Source organism: Macrobrachium nipponense, chromosome 12 (genome assembly GCF_015104395.2).
Source record: "Macrobrachium nipponense isolate FS-2020 chromosome 12, ASM1510439v2, whole genome shotgun sequence".
NCBI classification, from domain to species: domain Eukaryota; kingdom Metazoa; phylum Arthropoda; class Malacostraca; order Decapoda; family Palaemonidae; genus Macrobrachium; species Macrobrachium nipponense.
Genome location: NC_087205.1, coordinates 81876242 through 81896427, shown reverse-complemented (window position 1 = coordinate 81896427; position 20186 = coordinate 81876242). Strand labels below are relative to the sequence as shown.

General features: G+C 38.0%; 1 protein-coding gene across 8 annotated transcripts in view; it reads right to left on the bottom strand.

Moving 5' to 3' along the window:
- The window catches only part of LOC135224616 (serine/threonine-protein kinase D3-like), a 459833-nt gene that overhangs the window by 382921 nt on the left and 56726 nt on the right, over positions 1 to 20186 (bottom strand). For 5 of the 8 annotated variants that reach the window (XM_064263793.1, XM_064263797.1, XM_064263801.1 and 2 more), the window contains exon 1: positions 2302 to 2461. The exons of 1 other annotated variant lie outside the window; for it this stretch is intronic. The gene's annotated coding sequence lies outside the window, so the exon portion shown is untranslated. 2 more of the 8 variants (XM_064263795.1, XM_064263794.1) reach the window with 2 other exon arrangements.

Genomic DNA, 20186 nt, shown 5'->3' with positions numbered 1-20186 from the left:
CACTCTGAACCATTCCAACAGTAATCAAGTGACACTCAAATACAGTATGTACGGTACATAAATTGAAAGTGAGGTACAAGAGCTAAAAATGGTCCAAAATATCTCAGGTTAGAGAAAAAGTATAACTTTTGAACTAGAATAGAAAGATAAGATACAAATACTTTCACTGAAGGTGTATTTTCATGATTATATTAACACATACTTAACACGCTACCATTCACCGTGGTTAATCACGTATCACTGCTGAAATTTCTACAACTCCCCTCCTCTCTTAGTAAATATGTCTGAAAAGTCTTTCTCGTGATATTAAAAGATATTAAGCAATTAAATAAAATCATAGTCGTCTGGACTCTAGGAAGAATATTTTCAGCGCATAAGGTAACAATTCAAGAAAAGACAAATTGATCATTATGGTATCCTATTATCACAAATAAAAGCTTCTAGGTACATAAGAATTATAAAGCATATCCCCAAGTGCAATAAGCAGCAAGACTACACAAGCAATGAAGCCATATACCCAAAATGTTTTTCTCAAATGCTAAAATCTATGACTAATGAAATCTAATTTTATGTAATTCTTAATTTCATGAGTGATTCTAGTTTTAGATTACTTTTCATATTTTTCCATAAAAATACAGCAAAATCAAGCAAATATTATTTTGACAAGAAAATCACATTTTGCGACCTTCTGGCACCCAAAAATCTCAAGCTTCATATGACATGAGAACGATTTTGAGACTCCCAAACAACCGGATCTTAAAACCACTAATAAATTATACAACAAAAGAGGCTAACTTTGTTTATGTACCTTTATTTTCCCTGAGTCAATATAAAGTTGGTGGAACATCACAAGAACTTTGACAACATCATGAGTTATATCTCATGAAATAACCGAATTAATTTCAGTCTCCCATTTCTGACACACAGGCAAACAATGGTATGATTACTAGGGTAAAAAACCGCATGGTACAGGGGTGGACCATGTACGATCAATGTGTACAACCCCAAGAAAAGTACATTATAACGCGTCCTGATACCGGAGTAGAGGTCTTTAGCTCCGTTTCTCATCAACAACAAGTCGCGTCTGATGCCCATCTCCGATGTCAGGACGCGTTATAATGTACTTTTTTGGGGGTTGTACACATTGATCGTACATGGTCACCTCTGTACCATGCGGTTTTTTACCCTATATATTTATTCATATAACCTCATAAACACTATAACTAATACAGCCTCAACCCATGGATAATGCCCATGAAAGTAAGCATACTTGCACTCATTGCAAAGAGATCTTGCTTGTTCCCAAATCTGAAATGGTACTTTAACTTACACATTTACCAAGTTTGAAGGGAATCTGGCAGGAACAGGGTTTGTTCTGGAGTGATTGATATTTTATGTCAAGCTGACATGTGAGGTTAAAGACTAATTCCCATGTCAATGAAGTTCTGCTCACCACATCCCCCATTTCCTGTCTAGCCTACCAATTGTTAGGGGCCGTATCTCTGACAATGATAAATAATTCACAGTTATATCCTAAATAATGATAGTAGGCTATCAAACATTTTTACATACATTGTTTCTTGATGAAAAATTAATGCAAAACTGGTTTTGTGTTGCATTTAGATAGTAGTAGCAAGGACACTTAACACCTTACCTATACTACAGGCTTGATTATAGCCACATGATTTTCTACCCTACCTAGTTCAACCCACAATTCCTTCTGTGCTCAATGACAAATTAACAATTTCATGTTACAGTCCATCAAAATTTAATCTGAGGTATGCTATAGGTAGCTTAAGTAGGCTAACCTCAAATGTAGACAAGAGCTAAGTTAGGCTACTGGTATTAGCTATTAGGCTATCGCATTTGCAAACTAGACTAGGCAATATTCCTTGTGCTGAAAACATCAACAAAATCAAACTTGTCTCAAAGGCTGACATTAAAACCCAGACTCCGAATAAGCAACCCTAAGCTACCGTGTAGGCAATTCCACCACCAACGACCCAATCAGACACCACCACCACCACCATGACCCAACTGAAGTGTTCTTGACTTCATTCTCTCACCTACCAATGAACCGGTAGTTAAATGACGTATGTGCCTATGATTACTAGATGTTAGGTTGGGGAGGAGAATCGTTTAGACATGACGAGACAGGAAAGGTGTGTCTTCTCCCGAGACTTCGAAATCTGTGTCACACGAAAGAGTTTCTCAAAAGAGAAATTTTGGGACGACTAAAAACCACAAAAACAATTCATGACTTTAAACTAATCGCTTCCTCCTGAAGGGAACAGGCATTACCTTGGGCGCGGAGAGTTGGTACGCGGGCTTCCGAATACTCTGTAATTAGGTACCTCACGATAAACACTTATTCATAAATGCATTTTCACGGCAGCTACATCTACAACCACGTCCGTCATCACAACACCTACTGACTGACACTGCTGCCAAAAGCCATAAGCTTTCGCACTTGCGTAGTGTGAAGAAATGAGCGTAAACAAAAGAGCATCGATCTCCCTCCGATCCTCTTCCGGAGGCCGCACTGGCACACGACGTGTCATGCAAAAGAGATTCAATCCTATTTAGACAGTAGATTTTTGCCGAAGGATATGACGATTAGTTATGTTATTTTGACATGCACGATAAATAAACGAGAAGCTGTAGTGACCTTAAACTACTTACGGTAGATAACTGTGCAATCAGGTGTATGTGATGTTGTCAGCCGATAGGTCACTTTTGACTGGGATAGAGCGGATCAAAATGGAACGTATCGCAAATGCGACGTGTGCATTTACAACACGGTGTTTATAATTGTTATGAGGTTTCTTTTCAATGTGAATCATATTTCACCGTCTCACCGTTCCATTTCGCAATGAATTTCTAAGGTACGCCATGTTAAAGAGAGCCCCAGGCACTGCCCGACACCTTCGGAGTTGATATTGGTCAATGAATGAAGCCCAGTTTTGTCATGAATTGTAATGCACTTCATTTCAATCTATAAACAAAATGGCAATGTATATGTTAACAGTTGACTTTCAAAAATTATTTATCGACAAAATAACGCACTTTAAACGAGATAAAAAAATTTTTAAATAAACTATTATTTCTCGTATCATTCCTGAAGGACAGCGCTGGCATGTAGTAGATTTGTAATTCCTTGTCTGGTTCCATTCTTCTAATAAATCTATGATTGTTCCTTTCAAAATTAAAGCTGCAGGTCCCAATTTCCTTATTAAGGGTCATATGTCACAATAGACGGAGCAAGTTTAACAAAAGCAACTAGCCAATGTAATGGCAATGTTGTCTTATAACCGGCTAGCTTTCGTAGAATGTGCAGTTATCGTTTTACACGTAGAACAAAAGGAGGTCGGCGTTGTAACTTATTCGTTCAAATAGTTTTTGGAATTATAAATTAGGCGGTCTGGTAAAATCTTGTCAGGGCCTAAATCAGACTGCCTCCAATAACGTAGATGGGCTCTCCGAATGCCACAAGCTCTCGTCTTTTGAGCAGCTCCTCCCCATGTATACAGGGGACCTAATTTCCTTGTACAGAGTTGCATAATGCAAAGAAGTGTCTCCTTTCACTGTAAGCACTTAATAAATATATACTACTTTTAATGTGACAGATCAAAATAATCCCACATCTACTAATTTATAACTAATGAGCAATTATTTCTATTTTCAAGCAGACCGATGACACTGGCGAAGTAAACACTAAATGTATCCCAAGCCCAAAAGACAAAGAGGAGGGAAGCAAAAAGAGAAGGGTCGAACGACAGCATTAGACAACCAGCCTGTTTTACGATCGAATGCTGAATGAATAAGAGTAACGAGAATTCAGAACATTCCAAGGCTTGCGCGTAGAGGGAAAGAAACCGTTCCTGAACGGAACAACTGGAAGGGTTCTTCCTTACTGCTGTCAAACTTCTCTAAGTAATACTTCTAAGGGCAACCGTGGGGTTTTCTTCTAGTTCAGCATTTAGCTCTTAAAGTGCTCCACTGCCTGGCTGTAACTTGACAGCCTAGATTTCATGAAGTTCAAACAGCGAAAGAACTGGGAATGATGGCCACAACAGAACGTTCATTGTACTGGTTAGCTGCCAAGGCTAGAAGTCTACACCAGGCCACTTTGTTCTTTTAAAATCTTACCACACTTACAAGTCACCTTCAGGCAAGTACCCAGGCTAACATAAGCCAACCAACCAGAGTATGTTAGAAACTGGTGCAATAAATTCTCTTCAGCAAAGTAGTCGCTGAAATAATACCAACCAAAAGGAATACTGAGTATCTGGTACAGGCAAAAGAGGTTCTGAAAAAGGAGCTGCAGGAAGAGTTGTCCACTAAATAGTTTTGATTCTGACTATAAGGCTAAGGAAACAGTACACAGCGAAATCGTTGATAAAAATATCTCTCACAACAGTGAACTTTCCTAAATTACTTCATTTCTATTTGAACATGCTGGAAAAGGAGGAAATGAACAGTTCGTGATTGAAAGCAAGGAAAGAAAATGACGGGTAGAACACGTGTACCGGGTTAAATAACCAACAAAGGTATCTGCTGAAAAAAAAATACACAGAGGCTCAATGGCAATTGATTAACGGAGATTATAGGGCATCAACTACTACGTCACTGACGCCGAAAGGTCAGTGGTAAAGAGGAGAAAGAGTAAGGGAGGGGCCAGATCCTCCGAAAACACCACTTGAAATTGGGAAGAGAGTACAAGTTCCGCCATCATCATCAACAACAACAGCAGGTTGTTTACAAAGATTTTTGGAGATCAAAGAATAATAGTGAAGTCATGAGCAGAACGTTGGAAGAGGAGGCCTTTTCTGTGAGTGTTTAATGCCTTAGAGATGTTGGAGTGATAATTTTGAAAATGTCAGTCTAATATTGAGGAAGGGATACAAATACGGGAAAAGGCTCCCCCCCAGGATATCTAATTTTTTAGAAGCCACATTTTTTTCTTTCTAAGAAAGTGGTGATGAGCAGGATCAAGTTTCTCATATCTACAGTAGCAATGGTGAACATTCAAGATATAGGATGATAAGTCTGAAAAGTTGAAGTGGTCATCATTCTTCGGAACAATGAAAGTTGCAGGCTAACGAATCAGGAAGACCTTAGAAGAATCGACCTGAAGGGAGAGCATAGGAAGAGAATGAGAGTTGTAGTAGGCTGGATTAAATGATGGAAGAGAGAGAACCAAGGTACAGTTTTTGAGAGCTGTTTTAAAATATATATTTTAAAACACATAAAAGTTATACATTTTACTGACATATGCTAAATAACTGATATATATTTTAAAATATCGGTTATTTAATAAGGCACAAGACCAGGCTATAGGGTTGTCTCTCAAAGTATCGGGAAACATTCCTTGTAAAGGCAGACAAGTACAGAGACTCTCAATGGAAATAAACGAAGCATAAGTACTGACAAGAGAAGCTCGGAATGACTGCTGTTCCCATTCCAGGATTGGAATACCTAAGAACAGGATCTGATTAACAAGACGATCACCAAGGGCTGATGAACAGAATGGGTCATCCACTTAGGTCACCAAGAGACGCAAGACGCCGTTAGCTTCTGGGTATAAGCAGTGCCATTCGAACAAGGAAAATAACACCTACTGTAATCGCTCAAAGTTCTACAGGTGCCGAAAGGACGTAATTGGTGAAGTAGTCTGGAAAGACAACTACGGAACATATCCATACCCTACGAAAAGGAGCTGACTTCTTCGTGATCGTAAAAATGGCATTAAAAGCTAGATGTTATATTTATTGGTAGTTTATTGGTAAACTTTTTCCTTTTTTTAAGAACAAAATGTAATCCAGCGTTAGTGAGGATTAAGTACATAAAAGAAGGCACCCTTACACGGTGCATTTAACTAGAAAATGCCTCATATATTATCAATCAAAACTTAGAAGGACAATGAGAGACAGGTAACAACGCTGCAACTTGGGAACTGCCGTTTCAGCCTGCATGAATGCCGCAATATATGCAATCATCTCAGCCATCATGAAACTATGTTCAATGAAGTCTCAAATTTCTTATAAAGAATAATCGTGCAAATGTTTTTTCAAATACCAGTACCTGATGCTCGGTTTCTGACTTGCAACAGGTAAGAAACCGTAACATGCAAATAAAGTGAGGGACAGGAACATTTGCATTACTTTCAGGGCTCTCATCTCCTGGTCGGGAAGAATGTGTGGGCCGATTCATATCAGAGCGAGGAAGACGGCACGATTTTAACCGACCCTTCATTTTCAGGTCAATTATCTTTTATTTCTAATTCTAATGCTTTCACTCCAAAGTATGAAGTGAAAAATATTGAAACAGGCCAAAATGAAAGCGAGACTAATCATTGAAGTAGATAAACGCCACGCACATATAAACTGCAAGCTTCTTCATAAAAAAAGGATGTTACGGAATTATCAATAAAGCGTTAAAAATATGTATACGTATAGTAATCAGGCCAGAGATATTTCAATTAAGAAAGTCAACTGTATTGAGCATTATTATTCAAAAAGAGACGTTTAAAAATGGCGGGGTTTATAACCTAAACAGAGTCGCCTCTCTCTCTTTAAAAGGCTCGGTGAGCCATGGTTTACAGTTTCACAGGACTGAAAACAAGCCCTGGCTGATAACACATGTTTCGGTCAAAGAATTCTACAGCGGAAAACAGTTTGACAGGTTTATTTTGCGGCCCGAAAAGGCGCTTGCAACAATACTGAATGAAACACTAGAGGGGGAAATCGGCGTATTACATTTCGAGTAAAGGTCTTTGTTAAAGACTACAAACGCTATGAAAATTTAACGTTAAATTTAAGGTTAAGATCTAATTACCAAATTGGAGGCGTTCCTGTAAGGGACAACATTGTCATACATCTTTCAACCAACTTTGAAGCTAATGAAAACCGCGAGTGTTAAAATATTCTTCCTTGCTTTTGATAACCGTAAAACAATTGACCTCAAATATATGGATCGAAAGAAAGAAAAGTCCCGGGAAAAATCTGCCGTCAGTAAAATAAAGGAAAACGACACGACTGAAATACTGATGTTTGTTATTGAAAGCGCCATAAACAAACGATCTCTTGCACAAAGATCTAAAAACGAAAAACGCCGGATTACATTTAATCAATATACAATCAATCTAAAGCCATGGCGAACAACAACAAAGAGGATTTATTTTTAAACATTCCCTGTGATAGGATAGACGCATACTGAAGCAGCCTCGTAACAATAGGAGCAAAAGAAAAAAAAATTCGCCGAGCGAAATTAGATTCTGCATTGCAGTGGTGCGTTCTGCGCGTGAAATGGACGACTACATTCTGGAATCAGGTGTAGCTACGTTCTGTGTAGCATTATTGTTGGTTCTATTCTCAAGCTTATGGCGCAAACACTTATGCGTATAAGAATACCATTTGTTATGAACAAACCGACCAAGATAAGTTTTGAGAGGGTATCTCTCTGTGAAAGACGTAAAATCCTCACAGGTTTATCAAACTCTCTCTCTCTCTCTCTCTGCTTACGCCGGCGAATTTTGATTGTGCAACACAGCTTCATTGCCACCCTTCTCTGCCTAAGGAATCACGAACTTGATTTCTATTCAATATATACACATGATCCCGTTATTATTACTATTTTCTTTAAAGGAAATTTCGACCTTTCGTCTATATGGCCTCACTAACACCGCGAGATAGTGTCTTCCTCTATGGAATATTTTTATCCTTTCTCGTTAACTGATTTGTTCACGGACCCGGCTGTCGCAATTCTTCAGGTTGGCCGCGGCGCCCGAGGTTTGTTAAATCGGGATTCATTGTCCACTGAATGATCAGGCGCGACGACAGCGAAGGTCGTTTTGAACGAGGAGAACTCAGCATATCGGAAATTGCATTGATTTTTATCCACTGAACACCTAAACGTCACGAAACAACTGAAACACTGTCAATGTTTTAATGAGCAACCACTCAGTTTCGGCTGGGTCGACTCTTTTTCTTTCGGTCGTTGGTAGTCATTCAGTCACTGTCACCACTTTGCTAAGGTCTCAGCCCAATTACTTTTGTCAAACCTTTTCGGCAGCGTTCACATTCGTATCCAGTCATCGAATACTGTCTTTCAATGACATTCTATGAGACGTAACTGAGGTGGCTTTTCAAATAAACTTCCCTAGTTCATATATGATTAAATCTTCCACGTCAATATTTTTCTGTAAGCTGTGTCTAAACCAATGCATGATTACAGTTGTGTATTTTCTTCAAAAAATATGCAATTCATATGTATCTTCTGCATCTTTCATTATTAATACCATTCAAAATAAGCTTTCACGAGCGTAAAAGTTCCCCAAAAATGTCTGAAATTGTCAGTAGAGAATAATATTGCGCACACTTTCAAAAAAGTTTTCCTTGCACCTTAGAAAATTCCTGGCAACAACGGTGTTATGTACATAGCAGAAATACCTTGCTTACGGGCAAAATATTAAGAACGTTCTCATGTATCGTACAAATTTTAGGGTCTTATTCTAATAGTTGAAATACTAATGAGCAGGAGACTCTATTTACCTGGCTCTTGACGCATTGCACAAATAGTTTTGAAAATCCTTCCAGTGTTTGTTGATTAAGTCAAATTCTCCTGAGGCAGCAAAATTTGGACTTCATGTACCGCCTATTAATTAGAGGCTATTTTTGTTCATAAGAAGAAATGGATATTTTGTGTCCAGTCAAATGAATGACTAACGTGTGAAATTTCTACGGTGCAAAAAAGTGTGAAATTTCTAGGGTGCAAAAAAATGTGTTCATAGAATCCACTCTCGAAGTGATGAATAGTTCAGGAGGTACCGAAGAGAAAAAAGAATTCCATAGTACGAAGCTGAGTGGTATGACTGTGGGCGTCTCCAGAGCGAATACTACTGAAAATATTTAAATAACCATTGTCGACGGCCATTTACAATGACGTATTTCAAGACATATCTGTGAAGTGTGATCTTTACCAATGAAAACTAAATGATGGGGGGTGTGGGGGGAGGGGAGTGTGAAAGTACCCGGGGGGTGACGCCTCTGTCTGGAGGAAGGGTCGGAGGGGTCTGTGGCACTGGAGAAGATGGAGGCTGCGGGGGGGTGGGTTACCAGGAAACGTGCGTTGGATGTAAAAACTTGAGCACACACTATGAGCAGTAACGCACAATGGAGCCATTTCTTCATTGATTCAGATCCCATGTCAACCAAGAAGTGTCTGTGAGTGTGAATGACCAGGTGTTTCAAGACGCTCGGGAAATCCCCTTCACCGTCGCCATGTGAAGGTTCGGTGACAGCTCCGCATTACTTTATCTTAGGCAGAAGTTTGGTTTTCGAGCTTCCTTTGTCATCACTTATAACAAGACAAAAGTAGGTGAGTGATATGGGTGAGCTTAGCTTTACAGCAATGTCTTTTATAGCAAGAGGGTCTGGGTAATGGCGAATTTATATTTATACATATATATCTATATATATATATATATAATATATATATATGTATATATTCAAACAAAACATTTAGGTTTTAAATAAAAAAATAAACTGGAATGGATAATATAAAAACGGTGGGGTTGCTGTATGAATATCTGATCCTTAAGCATTTGACTTCCTTTGAACAATCCATTCCAGTTTATTTTTTTATTCAAAACCTAAATGTGTTGTTTGAATAGATCTTGAAACACAAGACAGAACATCTTTGGCAGCGTTTCTACGCGTAACGCAAGCGTAATAAATTTATCTGACATTCAAAGCCATCAACCAAACCAATCGCATCAAAACCCGGCGCACTCGCACCGCCTTCCCTAACCGCCTGCCGTCTCCTTTTCACTGATGTGTGAAATCTGAGGCAAATCGGGAGGTTGAGTCGATCACCTATTTTTCCAATACAGGAAACACGTTTTCCGATTCTTTACCGAAAGCCTCGTCACTTCATATCGAGACGTCCTTTGCCACTCACCACCACCTCCTCCTCCTCCTCCTCCTCCTCCTCCTCTAAGGCTCACCCGGCTGTCACGTCACTTCTTTGGTGTTTTCGTTTGCTCATTGGAATTAAATAAGATCCTTTTATGCCAGTGCCTCAAGTACCAAATTTGTGCTCGTTTTCTTCGTTTGTAATAAAACGTTTTTATGCCCGACTGATTTCTTCCCAGGGTAGAAAAAAAAAAAAAAGTTTTCGGGAAAAAAACATATATAATAGGCACGGAAACAATGACCATGTTTGCTGTAACGTCATTTTACAGAAACTAATAAAATAATCCTCGGTATTCAATGATGCTGGGTTTAAAATCTCGAAAATGAGGTACATGAATGCAGCTGTGAAAGTTTCTTCTCAAAGCAACAAAATTTATGTACGTTCTTCCCTGATGTAGACAAGAAACTTCAAAACTACATAGCTGCAACAGAATTACGAAATCAACTCTGAAATTTCCTACACGGCTTCTCGACGTGTCATTTTTCACCTTCGAGGCCTTCAGATTTACAGCGATGAAGATTGCCACTTAAAAGCTTTTAGATAATCCGATATGTAAGAATTTTTCTCTGAAAGATGACACTGAGAGCAAATTAAATCAAGGTTTTGAAAAGGCATTGCAGCGTATATAAACCATCGGGCAAATGCACGCGAGTGATATTAGGTTTGGAATTATAGTAATTATATGGTTCAATCTTGGGCAGTTTCCAAAGTTTATTTTCTTGCATCGTATTTACCTAAATATATTTGATAACGGTAAAAGCTGGTTGTTCTTGTTACCTAATGATATTCTGGCGTCAAAATGGAAAACAAAGGAGAGAAAAAGAAGCAGAGTGCTTTGGGAGACAACCTGAAAAAGTACACTTACTTGGATAAATAAAATTTTCCAAGCGTTATAAAAGCTAAGAACAAAGTGGTAGAGGTTAAGTTTGCTCTGGCCTGCTTGAACGTGATCACAAAAGTGATTTATCTGCATTTTGTATTCTTTAAGATAACCTTTTCAGACAACAAAATCTCGGAGGTGATGCAATATACGAAAGCGCACCAGAGGTCACGGGTCTCTCATACAAGTTGATCAACTGCAGGCTGTTGAAATTCGGGTTAACAAAAGAACATTGCAGGCAAACTTTCGAAAGCTTTGAATTCCTTAATGAAACTGGAAAAAAATGTGTAATTTTTCAGTCAGGTGTTGCTTCCTCAACCTTTACATTCAAGATTGGAGTTTGATTTCGGGGTTTATTATCAACAAAGTAAAAGGTGCAATACTTTTGGAGAGAAGGTGACATAAAGAGCCTTCAATTCAAAGCTGGATCCTGATTTCAAAATCAGATATTAGGAGTGAATAAAATATACCGAGACTGGCATTTTTGCTTCAAAATCTTAAATTCAAACTATTAAAAGTCAATAAAAAGTACCATCAGACATGCGGTACCCCTCAAAACTTGAGTAATATTCGAGAGCGCATTCCTACGTCAGAGTTGATTATTAATGAAAAAGCAGAAAAAGCAAGTAAAAAAAATACACACACCACATGATATATATATATATATTTATATATATATATATATATATATATATATATGTATATATATATATATATATATATATTACACACTGTGCATTATATATATAATATATATATATATATATATATATATATATATATATATATATATATATATATGTATATATATATATATATACTGTATATATATCTATATTATATATATTTCTATTATATATATCTATATATATATATTGATCTATAGTATATACTGGCATATATATCATATAGATATATATATATATAGCATATATATATATATATATATATATATCATCATCATCATCAAAAATGTTATGTCATCAAAAAAAACTACTGATCCTGCGCGAAAACTTACAATTCTTTGAAGTGTTGAAGCAGATGCACTAAACCACATCGGGGCGCAACAAAAGGACTTCGGTTTACTAAAAATGTGTTCAGTTGTTGGCTTTCTTTACGTGTTAATGTATCCTTTCATTCGCCTGCCTTTCATTATCTGTACCTTACTATATTTCTCATTTCTGAATTTAATTTACATCTCGCATACTTGCATCCCATTCTGTGAAAGCTCGTTCGATATGCTAATGGATTTTGGCTGGCTTCACACCGGTTTGCTCTACTGATTAATGCCAAGGAGGACGAACTTACCGAAAAGGTAACTTTAGACTTTATTCCGCGACTATGTATAGTTCTTAAAAATGATGCTATAAAACAAACCAATACAATCTTTTATTTCTTAAGAAAAAAGGAGTCCACAAAGTTGTCATGAAATCGGAAAAGTTGGAACACACACACGCACATACGTACGTTATCATCGCCACCACTTTCAACGTCGTGTGACGTAAAGGATCTCTGTGGAATTTCGGTACTCGTGTCTTTCTTATGCTTTATCCCCCTCCACAAATCTCCGCTCATCTCCTGCTTCCCTTCTCGCAGTTCTCATCCAAGTTTGTCTGGGTCTTCCAGCTCTTATCCACAGACGCCTAGCTGTACGTGTATGTATGTATGAATGCATGTGTGTATGTATATTACTAAAAAGACCTCATTCAAACTGGATGGTATTTAGCGTTTAGCGTTATTTATAAAATAAAAGTTACAAGCTTCTAAGGATAAACTCTCCTAATTTTTTTACGGATACTTGATAATGAGGAACGTTTGCCCTTGAAAGCTTTTAACTTTTTTTTTATTTATTTATTTTTTTGTTGTATACAACTCCGTTAGATACCATCCAGTTTAAGAGGTCCTTTTAGTAATTGTATTATCGCACAGAACAATTATGTATGTGGTAAGTTAATGTAAGTATATATACACATATTTACACACGCACACACAAATATATATATATATATATATATATATATATATATATATATATATATATATATATACATGCAAATTTAATGTGTAATTGTACAGAAAACGTTATTATCATCATTCCCTTTTAGTTTGAAAATGGGATTCTAAACATTAATCCCAAAGGGAAAGTCGGCCATAGTTTGTATTATGTCCTGATTGAGAGTTTTTACCGAGCTGCGATTCTATCAAATTCAGCATATTTCACGAAAATCAATTCTGTGTTGTCTAACAGGTGCTAAAAATCACGCGCGTATATTGTTACCGGCGTACACTTATTATTATTTCTGCCATTGATTAATACTCTCTCTCTCTCTCTCTCTCTCTCTCTCTCTCTATCTCTCGCTCTCTCTCTCTCTCTCTCTCTCTCTCTCGTTTGATCCCAGGATCGGGCGAGAGATGGAATGGTATGGGTGGGTGAGTTTCCTTCCCGAAACCTGTCAGCCAATGTTAACCTTTGCTGTGAATTATGTACCTGTTGCTATCTTTTAACACCTTTCGTGCTACAACGATACTGTCTGTCAACATTAACATATCTGTTACAGAAGTGCAATACAAGTTCACCAATCTGGGTACCCCGTTCAAGTTTCACTACAACTCGACACCAATCCGCGATTGATATTGCTACTAAAGATACTTCATTTACGCAAGTTACCGACATACATCATGGCTCTGTTGTCAGATTCTACTAGTCTTGTGCAGACAAGAACCCTTACTTTTGCTCTTCTTCGTTATTTCTCTTCTTGCAACACTTTAACGTGCATTAGATCTAGTTTGTCCAACTCAAGGTAAACTTTCATCAAAAGCTGATCTACTAACTGATGTCTTGTAAATAGGTGTGATACATTACTCAAAATGTCTTGCTGAAACTAGTGTCAGTTTTCAAATGCCAATGACTCTGTAAAGAGTCCACCGTGTAGAAAATATTAGAGAAGGCTGAAAGTCAGTGCTTTAAACATGTAGAGCAGCAGCAGCAACAGCGCAACCGCTTTCACTAGCTTTGCAAAGGCTGCTACTCCGTGCGCTGGTCACCTCGGCTCCGTTATCGTGGGTGGGGTTCCTCACTCACGGTACATTCCAGATTCTTCGCATTCTCTCCGATTTCAGCTTCTCCGGCCTCCTACCCATCTCGTTCTCGCCAGCAGATTTTTCTTTATCTGTTTTCTTGCAATGCATCTTCATTCGAAATTGGTATGAAGGCCTTGTGTTTATTTTGCTACCAAAGGGGTCGTACCTACTTTGTAAACTCCATTGTCTTCATTTTATATTCATCTCTTTGTTGTTAGAAGTTTAACGATTCAGTACCTAACGTTTCAGAAGTATTGGTTATCAGCCATTGATTTCAAGCAGCTCTCTTACACCAATACTTTTTCATTCACTAAACCCATTTCCTCACGAAATTATTTTAGGATTTTCACGAGGAATGTGAAACTTCCGGCAGAGCAATCTTGCCAGTTGGCTCAGAATAGAACATTCCATTCCTTTAAATTAAGTCTTCTTATTTTGTCCGTAACTTGATTGCAGTCCCAATCATGCTATTTTTTCAAATTCGAAGAACTATTTTCATCTAGATCTTCGTTTTTCGGAATTTTCATCACTCATCTCCGGCAGCCCCCTGCGGCGATGTTGTCAGCTCTGCGAAATTTACGAGTCCCTCCGCCGTTGCCACTGTCTCGTAAATTTCCATCTATACTAATGCATTCTGTAACCAGAGCGGTGGCTGTTATCAGATTCCATACGCGTATCCCCGTCTATTTTCTCTTCTTCCGCGCTGCCTCCTATTTTCCAGGAAGACGGTTGCTTTCTAAGCACATTTTATTTCTTGTTCGTTTCATTTCATCTGTTTTTGCTTCGCCCGGTTCCCTGTATTCTGGATCCCGGCCAATGTGAACAAAAATATACAACTCGCCTTCTGCACTTAGCCCATTATTCTTAGCGGGTCTCATTACGTTACATTATGACAGATAATGCTCTGCATATACAATTACCTCACCCTTCCACTGCTCGCTCTGCAGAGGTTGAAGTTCCCTTGTTTGGTAATGGATTGATCATGTTAATCGCCACTTTTTTTTTCTTCATAATAATATTTAAACATTCTCGATTATGCTGGCTCTCTGCTCAGTGAGCTTATGTTGTCAAGAACCTGATTTTGGTTGATTTTTTCTTGATGAATTCGTCGAATCTACACAAAATTATTTATTTTTTTATTTTCTTCTGGCCTTCCATTGGAGAAGACGAATTACGCATGAAAAAATACATCTCTATTCGAGATTTCTTAACTTTTTACTAACGGAGTTCTTTTCCGCAACACACAAGACCAACTTGAATGCACCATATTCGTGTCAAAGAGTAAGTTACCAGGGCACCATAAACCAATAAAACCGTTAGCCGAGGTTATAGAAGAATGCACGCATCCGTCACAAATAATAATAATAATAATAATAATAATAATAATAATAATAATAATAATATAATAATAATAATAATAATAATAATAATAAGATTAATAATTAATATAATAATATATTATTATTATTATTATTATTATTATTATTATTATTATTATTATTATTATTATTATTATTATTATTGTTTAATAACATAAAATAAACAAATAAAACAAATAATAAAATAAATATGTCAAGCTAAATAAAATTCCTGTTCAGCATCCGAATCTACATCTGTCTCAGAGCAACGAAAAATCTTCTTCGGTCCTCCCATTTAAAACTTATCAAAACCAGTGTTGCGGTATCTTGAGGAAAGACAGTTAAAACATAGTCATTTGTAACTTGCATACATGATATAACAGAATATAGAATTTAGGTCAAAGGTCAAGCGCTGAGACCTATGGGGTCATTCAGGGCTGAAATGGAAGCAGAGTAAAAAAAAAGCTTGAAAGGTGTAACGGGAAGAGAGCCTCGCAGTTGCACTATGAATGAATTGTTAGAAGTGGAAAGTAAAATGGAAGAAAAAGAACATGGATAGAGGTCCAGTAAAAGGAATGAAAAGGGTTGCAGGCTGGGGCCGAAGGGACGCTGCTAAGAACCTTGAGCAATGCCTGCAGTGCACCGCGTGGGATACACTGACGGCGCTACTTCCCTACGGGCTATCATACATATATAACCGCTGTCTAACCTTGTCGACGGATTTAATTGACAGGCAATGTGTAACATAAAATACATTACGCACGTTCCCCGATGACATTCCCCTTTAAGAAGGGTCTCTTGTTCTTTTCCCTGCGAGATTAGTGGGCGTCTGCGCTCCCAGATTTAAGACAGGCTTTGCCGAATTACCTTACGACCCACGCCCCAGTGCTCTCACTTCAGAGCTTATTTATTTCGGTTAGTGTATTCGCTTCCCTTTCTGCTTGTTATTGGGTTCGCCTGGAACTCACGTTGTTTGTCTTCATTTTGCTGTTAGATTCGCGTATGGGCATTCTGTTTCATGAAAGCTTGTTGTCAGATAAATGATCTTTCAATTTCTTCCATAAAGTGAGCACATTACTACTACTACTACTACTACTACCACCATTAATATGATAATAATAATAATAATAATAATAATAATAATAATAATAATAATAATAATAATAATAATAATAATAATAATAATAATAATAATAATAAATCAAGAGCTGTTGCATTTTCCACAGTTATAAACTAAAGGACAAATATCCTGTAATGAACAAAAACGATCTTAATACATAGCAGATATAGGTAAGGTGAAATATCCTGTTTTGTGAAATGTGAAATATCTTTCTACATAATAACACAACGTTTATCTGCATATTTTCTGTATATGTGGTTAACTCCATATTCGAATTTGCCTACCGTCTAGGCCCTGGCCAGCTTCCCTCATCCATAATCCCTGTATAAGGAAGATACATATCAGGACCCAATTATAGAGTGGGCCCTGATACATACGTATATAGCTGCGTTCGAGCTTCGGCACCGTACGGTACTTAACGTCCCTAAGGACGTGACTTGCCATCTCGACCCTTTCTTACATTACCGTAGTTTATGATGTCATGGGTATAGTTTCTATGATTGAAAAAGACCCACTCAATTCTTCCCAGTTTGCACTACAAAGGAGTTATTTAATTTGTTTTATTTTGCTTTTCACAAAAGAATTAAAAATATATCGTAGATTGTTTACGAGAACTCATTTCCTGACAGCGATCTCTCTTTTGTTATGGCAGAGGGAAAAAGTTGCACCAAAGATGCTGACGACGTCATTTGTCGCTTATCTTTTATCAGTCATTCGTATTCCTTTATGTAATGAGTTATGACGCGCTTAAAAAGCTGACTTGTAATACATAATTATTTGTAAAAAGATAAGATAAAGGGTTCATTGCTCTGCAGGCCGACTTGTTTTCACTTGAAGCTGCTTGCAGACTAATCTACATTGCCAAGGGACAACAAATCTCATACACCGAAGAAAGGTTAGCCGTGTGCCTACGTCATCACGCCGAGAAAACAATTAAAACCGGGAATCGAGGAGCGATCATCTAATCATGCCATAGGAAGACAAACCAATTCTTCCAATCTTTACAGATCAACTATCGTATTTCTAATGTTAGTTTTCTAGATGGAAAGTTGGCAGAGAGAGTGAATTGAACAAGGGAGCTACGAAATTTTTAGACAACAGAAAAACTCGTATAGTTAAACCGCGTAAATGTGGAGGAATTCGAAATGATCACGCTCCGTTTGGTAAACACTGTCAGAGTTGCCTCTGGGAGATAAGACCGAGTTAGGCAATGTTGACTCTGGTCAGTGACCAATCATGATTGCCAGACACACAGCCTCTCGTGATCACCAGCGGGACACAAGCATGGGACAAGCAATTTCATCTCGTAAATGAGTGGTCAGGCACTTGCTACAAGCTTTTATGAGTCTAATGTAAAGGTCAATGGATCATCATGAGGCCAGAGAATCCAATACAGTAAGGAAACATTGGCTCATATCTTCTAAGTAATCAGTCCTTAACACACTTCCTGGCTGCATTGGGGGCAAGGGACCGTGCTGGCGCAAAGACGGATAATCTAATTAAACTAACTAAACAAACAATACCATTTGAACATTAGGAGGAACTGAATGAAACAAAGAGTATCAAGATACTTCCTTTCAGGAAAGAAAATTCACACTCAGGATGAAAGGACGCAGCTTGTTGAGGAATGTAACACCAAACTGGTTAAAACGATTGTCAAAAACTGCCTAGCTCTCTCTCTCTCTCTCTCTCTCTCTCTCTCTCTCTCTCTCTCTCTCTCTCTCTCTCTCTCCTAAAATTTGTTCGGTTTATAAGGAATTCTTCGGTATTTGTTTCATTGTAAGGATTGTTGATTTTAGGCCCTACAACAAAACGTCTCCATTAATGAAGTACCGCTTAAAGTCTAAATTTACCACACAACCGATATGCACACAGCTTGGAAAACTCAAGATATCATCGTCAAACATAAAAAAAAAAATTCCCAATCAATATTTCTTATTCAACCGTCTGCTTTGTTACCCTTTAATATCTTTCCAGGTCCTTTTCAACGTGGCCGGATGAAAATCCACGAAACAAAAGATCAAAGAGCCATTATCTAAAAGCTCCAAGGAGCCGCCGACATTATAAAAAGCAGCAACGATGTTTCAAGGTGATAGACAGGAAGCAAGCAATACTCAGATATGAATTCCCAAGTTATATATTATCGAACAGAACGTATGTTGACCGGAAATACCTATCTCATTACTATCACTGAAGCTTCAAAAAAAGCACGCGCGCGCGCACACACACAGATTAAATTTTGATCGCAACGGTTAAGTGGAAAATGTTATAATAGCAAAGGCCAATGACGAAGATGGCAGTCAGTTACCTGGACTTAAAAGTAGTGTCAGTGTCTACTGTTACCGCCATGTTTCCATGGCTATTAAATATCTCGATTCAGTGAATGATACAAAAAGCCAGAAAAGCACAACAGCCTTAGGTGCAAAGTGTGAAATGATTGATGCTTGTAATGGATACAGTACTAACAGACAGACAGAGTCCATAATTTAGGCGAAAGGCAAAACGCTGGGACTTATGAAGTCATTCAGCGCTGAAGTGGTTATTGACTCTGAAATGGTTTGAAAGGTGTAAGGATGGAAACCCCACACTTACACTATGGAACAATTGTTAGGAGAGGGTGGAAAGTAAGATGGAAGAAAGAAAATGAATGGAGGTAAAATAAGAGAATGAAAGGGGTTGGAGCTAGGGTCCGAAGGGACATGGTAGAGAACCTTAAGTAATACCTACAGTGCACCGCAAGAGGTGTACTGACGGCGCTAGCCCCCTACGGGGTGGACACAGTATTAGTTGGGGTTTAGTAAAAGGAAACTACAGAACGCATGACAGAACTTGAAAGTGTTTGCAAAAGATGAAAGCCGAGAAGGTAAACGAAAACCAAGAGGACGAAGCAATGAATGTCAGTATAGGGAAGGTGGGAGAATGAAAGTGGTTGACTTTTATAGGTACATAGGATTAAATATTAAGTGACAGAATAGGTAGCATAGTGTACAAAAAAACTGTAAGAGAATTGGAAAGCCTGTGGAAGGCAACGTGGGAATGTATATAAAGGGACTGTTGAGCCAACATTGAAAGAGGGAGAAATGTGAAGATACGTATAAGTGGCAAAAGATTAGCGAGAACAAATGGCTCCTCCATGTGAAAAGAGCAGGGGACAGAATTCTAGCGAAAAGAGAGCATAATTTTCAATAGGCAGGTGAAAGTGCCCATGTTGGTGTGTAGAGGTATTGGTAAGGAAGGGCCTGAATATCCACGAAGTGTGTAGTATGGGCAAAATAGAGGTATATCATATATGTACACACCTAAATATATAAATATGTATATATACGTATATATGTATAATCATATAGTCTCAACATAAGACCTCTCCCCTTGGAGATATAAAACTAGATTTGCTCTCCATTAAAATGTTGTCATAAACAAGCATCCCTACTGAAGATTCTTATTTCCTGAATCACCGTAAGTGTTCCACGTATCGGCAACACACGGCTCCAGCAGAATCGACTGCCGATTTTTTCTTTTGTTTAGTTTAAGCGTATGCGTATGATGACTGGATGTTACTAGCAAGACTAGACCTAAAGTATGAGAAATCGAGGTAACCTGTCAGACATGCTGACGGATACATGAACAGACAGACAGACAAACAAATGGACGGACAAACTCTGTCGGCAAGCGACTAAACGAGAAGAGTGAAGGAAATGGAAGCGAATCGGTACGTTCTAATTTCACTCAGCGAGAGAGAGAGAGAGAGAGAGAGAGAGAGAGAGAGAGAGAG